Raw genomic sequence first — 12,642 nt, forward strand, 5'->3', positions numbered from 1 at the left:
TGGAAGCAGGACAGAACTATCAGACTTCCTTTTCATTATTTGGGCATCCATGTTACAAAATTCTTTTAGAAGTCCACCATGAAGTCCATAAGAAGTCCACCCCAAAGTTCAATCCCAACCCTTTCAAAACCGTTGACCATGGTCTCACATGCACAAGTGGGAGAGGGTATCTTCCATGTGAGCACTCAGTACCTTTTAATGGGGCGCAACAACCCTTAGCTTTATTTTCCACATGAATCCCTATCCCCTAAGTCAAGAGTGGGTGACTCACCTCCTTGGACCCTTTCCCTATTTTAATATGCACACAAAGCATCTAGGAGGACATGTGGGGGATTGGCACATAGATGCTTGCCACCTCATCCTATTTTTTTCTTATAAAACTATTATCCCGTGGACTATCACAGTCTGGATTGCTCCTCTTTAGGTAGAGGTTTGAGATTGCAAGATGATAGGGCCAGTGCGGCAGTTGAGCCAAGGGATTATCCAGAGAAGGGAAAGAGACCTAAGAAGAAGAAATTCTCTTCACCCTGCAGTCACCAGGGTCCTTTCTCTGCTCCTACTCCTATATGGAAGAGGTGGGTTGTAGTATGAGATGGCAGGCTTGCAGCTTCCGATCAAGGATATTAGAATCTCCCTGATATTAGTCCATCTTAGTCATCCCTGCGTAAGCACCAGCCTTCTTCTCCCTCCCTTTGACATTGCTCCAGGAGATAGGCCCACCGACTTTTCTATCAGAGCACAAACTTTCTATTTCAGATGTGGCTGCTACTCCTTATCTGGTTTTGGCCCTTTCTCAGTAGATGATCACTCCCTTTCAGCTTCTGTAGTGTAATGATTTCTTCCCTTTGGCTGATGGTGGAGACTAGATGGATTTTGTTCCTTCCTCCATTGCTTCCCCTTGTTATGCGGTTTTGGATGGTAGTTCTCATTCTCCTTCCGCTAGATAGTAGCAATAGCAGATTGTCTTTCTTTCTCTACTGGACTTCCCCTCCTTGCTTATGCCAAGAGATCAAGTACTCATAGGACATATGGTTCCACTACGAGGAGGGAAGTAGTTCCAAGCTTCTTGCTCTCATCCATGAGATTTTTGAGTTGGAACATTCACGGTCTTGGTGGTATTCCTCATTGCCGCTGTAGACAACTGATATATAATCAGCTTCATCCAGGTGTCTTTGGGGGGCCTTATGATAGTCTTTTTATGCAGGAGCACAAACTAGATGATAGGTACGGGACGAATTCAGGTAAATTACTTCTGGTTTCTCTTTATGGTCTATTGCCTTTGGCACTAGAGGTGAACCTTGCATTTCAGTTTCAGCCCCCTTGTGGTTGGCCTTGGCATCATGGCTTCTTTTAGAGCATTGTGGATTATCCTTTTGATTGATGGGGCCAAGATTGTATGCCCCCCGCAATAGGGGGGAAGGGATTCCTTTTCTGTAAGGAATTCTTCTCGACAGACTTGACCCTGGGTGGGGACTCACATGAGGATTGTAGACACTGCAGACATATCCTCTCTTCAACATGGGGAGACAGACCACGGGAGTGGTGATAGCGCTTGTCAGACAACAGGCTACATCACTGAGACTACAAAGGACAAGGGATGGATCGGGATAGGCCAATCGCTAGCAGCGATCTATCATTGATTTTCAGTCCTCGACACCAGTCCTGAGCCACTGTGAGATGAGCTCCTCTTGTCTCTCCTCAATCGTCCGGTGGTGTCGGTGCAATAGACAGCATACACACGTTCTGCTACTCAGATGGACAACTGACCGTTTTGTAGGTGGCCAGGGGATTCTTCCTTGGTGTTTCCCCTTTTTGGGTTCCTCTCATAGAGTGACAACTGGATGTATTGCATTTTTCTCGTCACAGATATTAACCTTGGATAGGAATGCCTGTCTAGTGGCCCCACCCTTAGCTTCATTGTATCTTGTTATTTTCAGTCTCAGAGACCCTTGGATCTTTCGTAGATGTTAATAAACTTTCTTTTTTTCTTTCTTTCTCTTGGCCTCCTATGACCGATTCTTGGGTCCTTGCTGGTGATGTTAACATGGTGGAGTTGGCCACAGATAAAAGAGGGGAAAGGGAACCTCATTCTCTTGAGAGCTTCTTGTGCTGCATTGGTTTTTCAGTTTTGGGTTAGTGTTGTACTGTGGACCTTGGTCACTAGGAGTCACGAAGAGTCACACCAGGGTCACACCTTGTTCACACCTTGTTCGCACCTAGGTCACACCTTGTTCGCACCTGGGTCACACCTAGGTCACACCTTTTCACATCTTGGTCACTGGAGCAACATGCCAAGGATGGTTAGACCTTGGTCACACCTAGTCACACCATGTTCACATCTTGGTCACTGGAGCGACCTGTACATGACTTGGACATGACTAGAGCAGTACATGACTGGAGCAATACATGACTGGAGTACTACTTGACTTCTACATGACTAGAGGAGTACCTGACTTGGATATGACTGGAGCAGTACATGGCTGGGGGAGTACCAAACCTCGACTGACCTTGGTCAAAGCTGATCTTGTTAGCACTTAGCCCTAGTATGAGCCTTGTAGGTCAGGTCAACTCTATGAGTCGACTTCACTGGTCAACCATATGGTTGACTTGGGGGCCATATAGGCCACCCTTTGTATTTTTCTCTTATCCATTTGAGTAGTACTACGTTTTGCTCCAGCTTCTTGTTTGCTTCTTGCACTTCACTCCCGTTTCATTGCTTCTTTTGCAAGTTGCACCTAATAGTGGTATCAGGGCATTTTGCTCTTGGAACCCGTATTCCCTTTTGCTTCCGTGCAAGCTTTCCTCTTGCTTTCATTGCTTGCATCTTCAGCTAGCATGGAGGTGTCGTTCAGTGTCAGCAAATTTACATACATGTCCGTATAGTCTCCTGTACAAAGACTTGCGTGGACTGTGTCAATGTCGTACAACTTGCGTCAGCGCCAGACACCTCTCGTACAAAGTTGCTCCATCCGTCCGTACAACTTATGAAATCATCCGTGCGGCCATTGTTGTCTATACACCAAAGCGCTAGTTGTCAGCCCCTGGTCACTTTTGCACGTTTTGTCAACACACTTGACTTGTGCATGTCCATCTTGCCAGGTTTTGGGGGCTTTTGCAGCAATATTTGCCATTTGTTGGCTCAATTTCATCTCCAAAATTGGGGCTTTTGAGTGCTTTGATGTCAGATTGCCAATTTGTAGCAATTTTTGGGGCCTTGTCCTCCATTTGCTCTCTTTTGCTGCAATTTGCCATTTAGAATTTGGGGCTTTTTACATTGAGCTTCAATTTTGCAAAGGACAAGGTTTTTGGCAGATTTGCAGGAGACGTGCCAAGACCGCACCTCTGAGTGGCCGACAGCACTCTATTGCCGACTTCATGCCTCCACTGCCTCATCCATCCTGATATCTTGCTGTTGCTGGGGATGATGATGATATTGATGATGATGCTGAGATTGATATATAGTCGACCATCGACATGACTATGTTGTACTTAGGACTTAGTACTGCCATTCTACATTTTTTGCATTTTTTGCATTTTGCATTGGTATGGACACTCGTTTAGTAGCTCCACTACCACAGCTTGTTGTATCAGGATTTTCACAGTCTCATAGACCCATTGGTCTTCCGAAGACTTTAATAAACTTTCTTTCTTTCTTTCTTTCTCAAAAAATTTTTTTTTTCCAAGAAAAAGACTTCTATTAAGTAAGAGAAAAAACCCGCGAGAGCAAGCTCAAAGCGGAATACATCATGAAATCATAAGGATAAATAAAAAAACCCCCTCAAAGTGAGGTGGAAAACAACCAAGGCTGAGGCTGAAAGTGCCACCTCAACCCTGTAGTAGTCTCAGAGAAGAAAGGAGAATTCTTCCATTCCCTGAAGAAAGAAGCCCTCCTAGCTGAGGCTGCACGGGAGTCTCCCTGCATACCCGTCCATACGGCCATCAAAGTATGTACGGTGTCTGTCCAGATACTAGCCAATGTGTGCGAGGGATGAACCTGAGTACCCTCCAAAGCCTCTGTGCATCTGGCTCTCCAGATATGCTAGGATGCTATGCTTGCTAGAATCTCCCAAGAAGTATCCACAGAGGCATGTACAGCTGTAAAAGGAAGGTGTGGTACCACATCCAACGAACAGGACTCAGTCCGATGATGTCAAACCGAAATGGCCTGAGAGGAGTCAACTCTCTCATAGAAAACCTGAGGTCCTGTAAGAGAAAGCCAAGCCATTGAGCCCCATGTCATAAAAAATTGGGAGTGGGCAAAATCCTGGCTACCCCCATCCAAATCATCCTCGCCTGTCTGCAATCCCATAAGCAATGCTGAATAGTCTCCGAAGCAGAAAGGCATCGAGGGCAAGTAGGGTCGGCTCCGAACCTGGACCTCCAAAGGTTCACTGCAATCCCACGGGGGATAGAAAGCCAAAAGAAGATAGTGATCTTTCTATTCTTGTGGGATTTCTAGAGTCTCCTCCAGAAGCACCTCTGCAGATCCGCAGTGATATCAAAAGTCTCCCAATGAGGAACTCTGGAAGGTCTCCAACCTCTACTATTGAGCTGATATCTCCTGGCATTACTGACCGTGTAACGAAAGAAGGGGATGCTCTTCTCTCGATGCCCTGCGTCAATCCACTCCCACTCTCTGGGGTCCCACTGCAAATACCTGATGGGAACTCCCCCATAGAGCCAGAACCTCCAAGACCCGGTGGAGAGTAGCCGGGGGTCTGGGTCTAGGAACTTCTTTCTCAATATGAGTGAGAGAATCTGACATTTGCTATCTCTAGCAGTTAGATTGGTCTATTTTGGCATTTTTGCTGGACATTGCAGGATATTTTGTAACATTTTCTTTATTTCAGCAAAATTAGGGGCTTTTGGTCATTTGCCCCAAATTTGACAGTTTGGCCTTCGAGAAATTGGGGGTTTTGTCAATTTTGTTGAAATTTGTAGTGACATTCGCTTGGTACAGCCATTTTTGGGAATTTGGTAGACATTGACATGCAGGAACATTGACATTGGCTTGGAATTGCAGCACATTGGGGCTTTTCCCAATTTGCCCTCTTTTTGGCATATTTGCCCTCTCAGAATTCGGGGCTCTTGCCAGATTTTCTGTCCATTGCAATGACATTTGCTTTATATAGCTAAATTTGGGTATATTGTGCATTTGCCCCTTGATTTGGGCTTGTTGGCCTGTCAGTTTTGAGGCAGGCAGCATCTATCTGGGACATTTACAGCTCAATTGATCATTGGATACATTTGCAGAGATTTGCCCCTTGTTTTGGGCTGATATTTTTGCACGACAGCTATCTTTGGCAGGGGGTCCTTTGACCGGACAGATAGTGTTTTGCAGGTCATACTGTTGGGGACAGCACGTGCATTTAGCTCATTGTTTGAGCAGTCGATTTTTGGTTGGTCAGTGCCTGGCATTTGCTGTCATTTTTGGAGAGTCAGCTCATTTTGCAGTGAAAGCCTTGAGGCTACTCTTGAGCACGCATATTTGCTTTAGGGATTTATTTTTGCAATGGGAAGCAATGATGGATGGATATGTTCTCCGCTGAGGACAAGCTTGATGGACCCAATTATCCCATGTGGTCATACATGGTGAAACATTTGCTGGTTGCAAAAAATTTTTGGGGTATTGTCTCAGGATCGGATCTTCGACCTTCCTCTGTGGCATCCACTTCTGCTACTGCCACAGCTAGTGCAGCTGTTACAGCTGCTTCTGGATCTACTGCTACCACTTGTGCAGCTGTTACAGCCACCTCAGGATCTACTACTACACCTCCCACACCTCCCACACCCGAACAAGTCAGATGGGATGGTAGAGATGCCCAAGCACATTCTATTATTGCTTTTTCAGTCAAGAGACATATCATTCCTCACATTCGGTCTTGCAAAACATCAAAGGCTGTGTGGGACATCTTGGTTCACCTTTACCAAGTTCACAATGAGGCATGTGCTGCTTTGTTACGTAGGCAATTGGAGAATGTCAAAATGGAAGAGGGGGACAGCATGGATGCATACATCACAAAAGTTTCAAGAGCAGCTCATTAATGTGGGTGATATTATTCTAGATGCTCAGGTAGTGTCCATGACACTCAATGGACTTCCTGAGTCCTACCAGGGGTGTGCTACTACATTGAGGTTGGTTGCCATGGGCAATCCCAACACTTGATACTTTCGACCAGTTTGTTTTTCTTCTCCTGCAGGAGGGGCAGAGTCGCCCAAATCGTTCTGCCTCTCAAATTGCAAATCAGGCTTTTGTCGCTAATCACAAAAATAAGGGAAAGAACGGGCAAAATTACAGCAAACCCAAGCCTTCTGGAGGCTCATCTACTGTTGGACACTCATCTAATTTTGCCCCGTCTGTTGCAAAGAAGAAAAACAGCAAATGCTGTAATTATTGCAGGAAGCCAGACAAGAGAGCCACGTCATCTGCATAGAGCAGATCCACGGCAAGTCCCTTTTACTGCTTTTTCTTTTCAGAAGCCATGCGCCTGCAACATTCAAAAATGTCATGTCCCGGCTCTGCAATAATTATAGCGTTTGCTTTTTCTTCTTTGCATCAGACGGGGTAGAATTAGATGAGTGTCCAGCAGAAGATGAGCCTCCGGAGGGCTTGGGTTTGCTGTAATTTTGCGTGTTCTTTCCCTTATTTTGTCATTATCGACAAAAGCCTGAGGGGCTTCAGAGACACCTTGATGCACTACAGTCCTTTTGTGAGTCTCATGATTTGAAGGTCAACTTGGGTAAAACCAAGGTCATGATCTTCAATACATCTCGAGCCATCATGCGTCAGGAGTAGTTCACATTTGCGGGGTCATCTGTTGAGATAGTTTCATCATACACTTATCTTGGGGTTATCTTCTCCAGACCGAGCTTCACTATGAGACCCGCGATGCAGGCACGCTTGAGTAGAGGGTATGCCTCATTGGCCAGGCTAGAGAGGTAGTGCTTCCGCTCGCACTTTCAGGATCCACGCACCAAGGGGTTGCTTTTTGGCTCCTTAGCTCGCCTAGCGGGGATGTACGGCAGCCCTTGTTGGGGACCAAACTTGTCGGATACAGAGTGGGCCCGTGTGGAGTGGCTACAGGTTCTCATGTTATCACGGATGATTCGTGGTAAGTCATCCATTCCTCACCAGATCGTTCAGGCTGAGTTTGGGTCACCCTCTTTATAGCTAGATGCTGCATTTCAGGTCATCACATATCTGTACCGAGTTAGGGAATATGGGGATTATACCTCCGGGCGTAGCAGGCTACCATGGATAGCTCTATCCTCTTCTATGGCACTTGCAGCAGGAGGAGATCAGAGGTGCTGGTATGCACGTACAGAGAGATGGTTTGAGCGACTGGGGCTCCACATGGATAGACTACCTCCCTTCCAGTATAGCATGGATGCTCCGTTCTCTCCCCTCTTATCACACGAGGTCAACCAGGTTATCCGTGAGGATCTACTACAGCTACACACTTTTCGGACCTGGTTGGAACCGAGTGAACTCCCAGTGAAGCTTAGCTTCTACAGAGATCACTTCTTACATATCACAGCGGAGGGTTTCATTGACCCACCAGGATACACACAGATTCACCTACCCCACTCGCTGAGGATCTCTCTTGGGCAGTTCCGGGTCTCTTCACACAGACTTCGCATCGAGAGCGGCAGAGCAGAGCGACTACCCAGGGAGCGGTGCATATGCACATTGTGTGACATACAGGAGGTTGAGACAAAGGAGCATTTCATCTTCAGGTGTCCTGTGTACTATGAGATCCGAGGACGTTTCCACTGCCTCTTCAGGGATAGTTATGGCATTTTAGCCCGTTTCCGCTCCTACCCAGACCAGCGGTGTTTGGCAGGTTTCATTCATGAGGCACTTAGACACCGCGAGAGGATACTCCGAGCACGGAGACAGGAGCACACTTCTTTCTCGGTTGATCCCTCTCAGAGCTCTATCACGAAGTTCTTTCAGCTAGATCACATGGACCCCAATGAGACGAGGCCTCGACATGATCGTGATCCGGAGCCCGTGACCCAACAGCTCAGACAGAGGGTCGACACACAGATCACACTTGGAGACATCCCCTCCTTGTTTACAGTCGGAGCCCGACCGACGGGGGACAGAGTAGCCCTAGTTAGACGTAGAGCTACGACCAGGAGACGTGCCAAGACCACACCTCTGAGTGGCCGACAGCACTCTATTGCCGACTTCATGCCTCCACTGCCTCATCCATCCTGATGTTGTACTTAGGACTTAGTACTGCCATTCTGCATTTTTGCATTTTTTGCATTTTGCATTTTGGATTGGTATGGATGCTCGTTTAGTTGCTCCACTACCACGTCTCGTTGTATCAGGATTTTCACAGTCTCATAGACCCATTGGTCTTCCGAAGACTTTAATAAACTTTCTTTCTTTCTTTCTCCCACCCATGCATGCACCAGCTAAACATGTTTGTGAGGCATGTTTATTGGGTAAAATGCACCGTTTCTCATTTCCAAAAGATGGGACAATTGGTGAATCCAAGAAGCTTCACCTTGTGCATAGTGATGTGTGTGGGCCGATGTGGACAGCATCTCTACCTTTGTGGACAGGGTACTATTGCCGTTCCACACAACCATGCTCAACCTGTTTTATATCCCCGTCCCGCAGGCGTGACACCTTGATGTGCTGTCTGACTTCCTCTTCCTATTTCTCCTTTCTCTCGAATAATTACCTCACCATCTTTGTAGGCAGGCCCGACCATCAGGGTGTCACCCATTAGGACCTTGCTGTCCCATCTCTTATCCTCCTCGAGGGAATCTGATATGAACGCTTTCTTTGGGGCTGATGTACCCTTCTTAACTGCCTCTTTCCACTTCAACATCTCTGCTTCCCCCTTAGTGATTTGTTGCACGAATTCAGCACGCTTCCCTTGCATAGTGGCCTTCATAGCTGCCATTTCTTTCTGGAGCTTTTCATTTTCTGATTTTAACTCTTCCATGGTTATGCATGCCAATTCCGGCATTGCAGCTCCGTTCCCATGGCTTGCATCCTATCTTTTATTGTGTTTTTTAATCTCCCACGCTGCCTTCTCTTTCTCCCACACTTCTCTTTTATTTTTCTCCTTCCTCCACTACTTCTATATGCGTCCCCCTTGCTTGCTCCATTTAGCCAGTAATTTTTTCTATATGTTTTTTCGCACTCAGCAGTGCCACATTTGTGGCTTCTAAGTTTCCGATTTTCTTGATGAAAACCAAACAAATTTTGTTGAGGTGAGCAAGGACATCGGAGGTAGCCTTATGTGGTGTCCCTGCCATGTAAAAGGCCATAGCATTTTCCAGGGTCTGCTTCCCCCACGTATCTTCTACACAGACCTGTGTTGGCATAATGGATACTTCACTGCTATCCCAAAAGATTTTGATTTGACAGTTGTCTTTAGATAACTGTAAGCTGTTTGCTTGGTTAATAATTTATATTATTACATATTTGTGGGTGTTGTTTGCGGCCAAGAGCAGTCCATAGGGTTCAACAAGTCTGGTAACAGTGTCATGAGCTGGTTTACTGGTTTGCCAGCTATCAGCTACAGCCCCACCCTCTCAGCAGCTACAGCAGCCCCCTGACCAGCATCTCAATGTGAAACAGCAGCCTGCAACAGCATCCACAGGTCCTGGCCAGCTATGTGACAGGTTTTAGAGGCTTAGAAAGGGTTGCACAGGTCGTTTGACAAGCTGGGCTCAGTCACGACAAGTTTTGGAAGCTTGGAGGGGGTGGCACAGCAGTTGGAGCAGGACAGACCCAATGCTTTGATGGGAGTGGCGTGCCCCCCATAGTTGGTAGAGTCCATGGGGCTGATTGGCGAGAGTGAGAAAAGTCTCAAAAACACCCGAAGAGCCAGGTAGGAGTAGAAGGGAGAAAGGAAAAAGGGGGGTTGCTAAGTAGGAATATTAAAGCCACTCCAACTTGAATGACGAAGCTAAGGGCGGCACGATGGAGCGAGGTTAGGGTAGGGAGGGATGGAGCAACCATAGCTTCCTTTGGTACTTCAGCTTTCCTTTTCTTTTATTCACTTGATAGCGCAGGAGTATATCAGATTGAAGAAATGGGTAGATGTGGTGAAGCGGGAACCTGCAAAGGCAACTGTTTCGGCTACCCTTTTGGAGCAGCAAAAGAGGGCCACCAAGGCTCTCAAGGCTCTCAATATCAGAGTCCGAGGGATCCCACGGTCAGAGACTGCACCGATGGGCGACGCGACCACCTTTGTGGCGACCACACTAGGGGTTCCGGACCATGCTATTGTGGGAGCATGGCGAGTGGGGAGAGATCCCAATAAAGAGCAGCCTCTTGTTATACGTTTCAGGGACACTCAGGCATCCCTGGCAGCTTTGCGTTGTAGATCAGCTCTGCACGATCACCCCACTATATCTATGGATGAGGACTTGACTCCTTTACAGATAGAGAGAGACGTTCTCTTTTACAGCTGCGTGATGTGGCTCGCAAAGAGGGAAAGTGGGCAATAGTGCAGGATGGACGTCTCATCACCGGACCCTGTCGACCACCTGACCGCTCCTTCACAGGGGGACGGGGTCTATGAGACTCAGGATACTGAAACCCTTGCTTGCACCATTTGGAACTATAACGGTACCCTATGGTCCGAGCCTGGGAATTTCTCATAGTCATACATAGGAAAAGACATAGTCTTCTACATAGAGACGCATCAGAGCCCAGAGCGCTCCTTACCGGTGGTCAATGGATACACTTGGGAGTCAGCCTACAGGGGGGAGACGAGGGAGACAGGTGGAGTACGGGAATCAGGAGGAGTAGCAGTCTTATATAGATCATCTCTTATTTGGGGCGATTTTAGTGGAGAGGAGAGATCCACATTCTAGGTTTCTTTGGATCTGACTATGACACACCACCAGCTGTGATCTCTTCATAGCGACCTGCTACTTCCTCTAGAAACCTCACATTTTGCCAGGGCAATATGGGAGGAGGCTGAGATATCACCATATACACCCCTCTACCATGATATCATGGATTTCTCGAGCCACGGAGATGTTCTCCTAGTGGGGGACTTTCAACGCAAAGACAGGAGCACGCCAGGTGCACCTACTAGTTTTTCGAGAGAATGTTGTTTTACTTCCCGACATAGATCTTGCTGACCTTGACATATCACGAGTGTCTACTGATAGACGAGCCTCTATCACTTCTTACGAACATGCACTATTGGATCTATGTATGGCACACGATCTCATTATCTATAGCTACCCTTCACGCCTTCCCGTACACCACACGTTCTAACCGTGCACCGCCTTTAGGATCTGTGCCATGTAATAGGTGGTACGATGATGAGTGTAAGGCTCTTCGCTGACAACTCCGATTTGAATCCCAATATGGCCTACCAAGTGAACCAGACACGTTATGCGAGTGTTCACTCTGAAATGAGACTTTGTTCGCCAAAATGAGGATGAATTACTGAACATCCTTTTCAGTAATAATTCCAAAGACTTTTGGCGACGGTTTCTTGAACGGCGGTCCCCCTCACCACTAAGAGACAATCAAGTTTGGCACAACTACGTGCGCACACTTTATGACATCCCCAACCAGCCCACATCTGATCTCTCGCACATACCACGGCCTACCTCTTGCACACTTTTCACTAAGGGGGTGCATCAAAGATGCAGTCATGAAGCTTCATAATGGCCGAGCGAAGGATCATGAGGGATTATGCACTGAGTTTGTTGCATACGAGATTGATATCCTAGCCCCTATCCTTGCAAAGCTATTTAATGAAGCAGTTTGTCTCGGCTTCCCATGCACTTGGACCATCAACACTATCACACCTATCCACAAGGTAGGGGATTGGATCCCATGGATCCAAGTAACTACAGGACCATTATGATCGGGCATGTATATGCTTTGGTGCTAGATATGGAGGTCAGTCGCTATGCAGAGATGCAAGGATGCAGAGCAGATGGACAGGCAGGCTTTCGACGTGACCACGGGACCATGGATCATATCCTGACACTTAGGAGTGTCATAGAGGAGGCCAGGACACAGAGATAGAGGGTATATTTCTGCTTTGTGGATTTCTGCAAAGCCTTCGGCACAATACCTCAAGGATGCCTCATTAGGCGGTTACATGAGTTGGGGTATGGGCCGGAGGTAGTTTGGGCTGTTATGGCACTTTATGAGAGGGTTTCTGATAGGGTTCGAACGGGGGGCGGATGGACAGATGAGATCATGAGCACCATTGGGATCAAACAAGGTTGTCCACTCTCACTGACCTTGTTTGGCCTCTACATAGATGAGCTTGAGTCTTTTATGAGGACACTAGGAGGTGCTGGTTGTTCTCTTGCTGGTTACTTGCTCCAGATCCTTTTGTACGCTGATGATGCGGTGCTCTTATCCTTATCCACTGAGGGGCTCCGGAGACATCTAGATGCACTACTGGCTTTTTGCATTTCTGATGACTTGACAGTCAACCTGGGTAAAACCAAGGTTATGATTTTCAACACCTCCAGAGCAGCCGCACACAGAGAGCAGTTTACTTTTGACGGGGTACCAGTTGAGATCGTTTCATCATACACGTACTTGGGAGTTTTGTTTTATAGACCTATCTTCACGATGAGACCGACGATGCATGCCCGCCTGAGTAGAGGTTACGCCTCCTTGGCCCG

The 12,642-nt window shown here is 47.2% G+C and overlaps 1 protein-coding gene across 2 annotated transcripts in view; it reads left to right on the top strand.

Annotated features, from left to right (window-relative positions):
• LOC147894011 (piezo-type mechanosensitive ion channel component) overlaps nucleotides 1-12,642 on the top strand; it is a 202,489-nt gene that overhangs the window by 52,993 nt on the left and 136,854 nt on the right. The gene's annotated exons all lie outside the window — the stretch shown is intronic.

Source organism: Dipteris shenzhenensis, chromosome 15 (genome assembly GCF_047967505.1).
Source record: "Dipteris shenzhenensis isolate YYH24624 ecotype China chromosome 15, Dip_SZ_1.0, whole genome shotgun sequence".
In the NCBI taxonomy this organism is placed as follows: Eukaryota; Viridiplantae; Streptophyta; class Polypodiopsida; order Gleicheniales; family Dipteridaceae; genus Dipteris; species Dipteris shenzhenensis.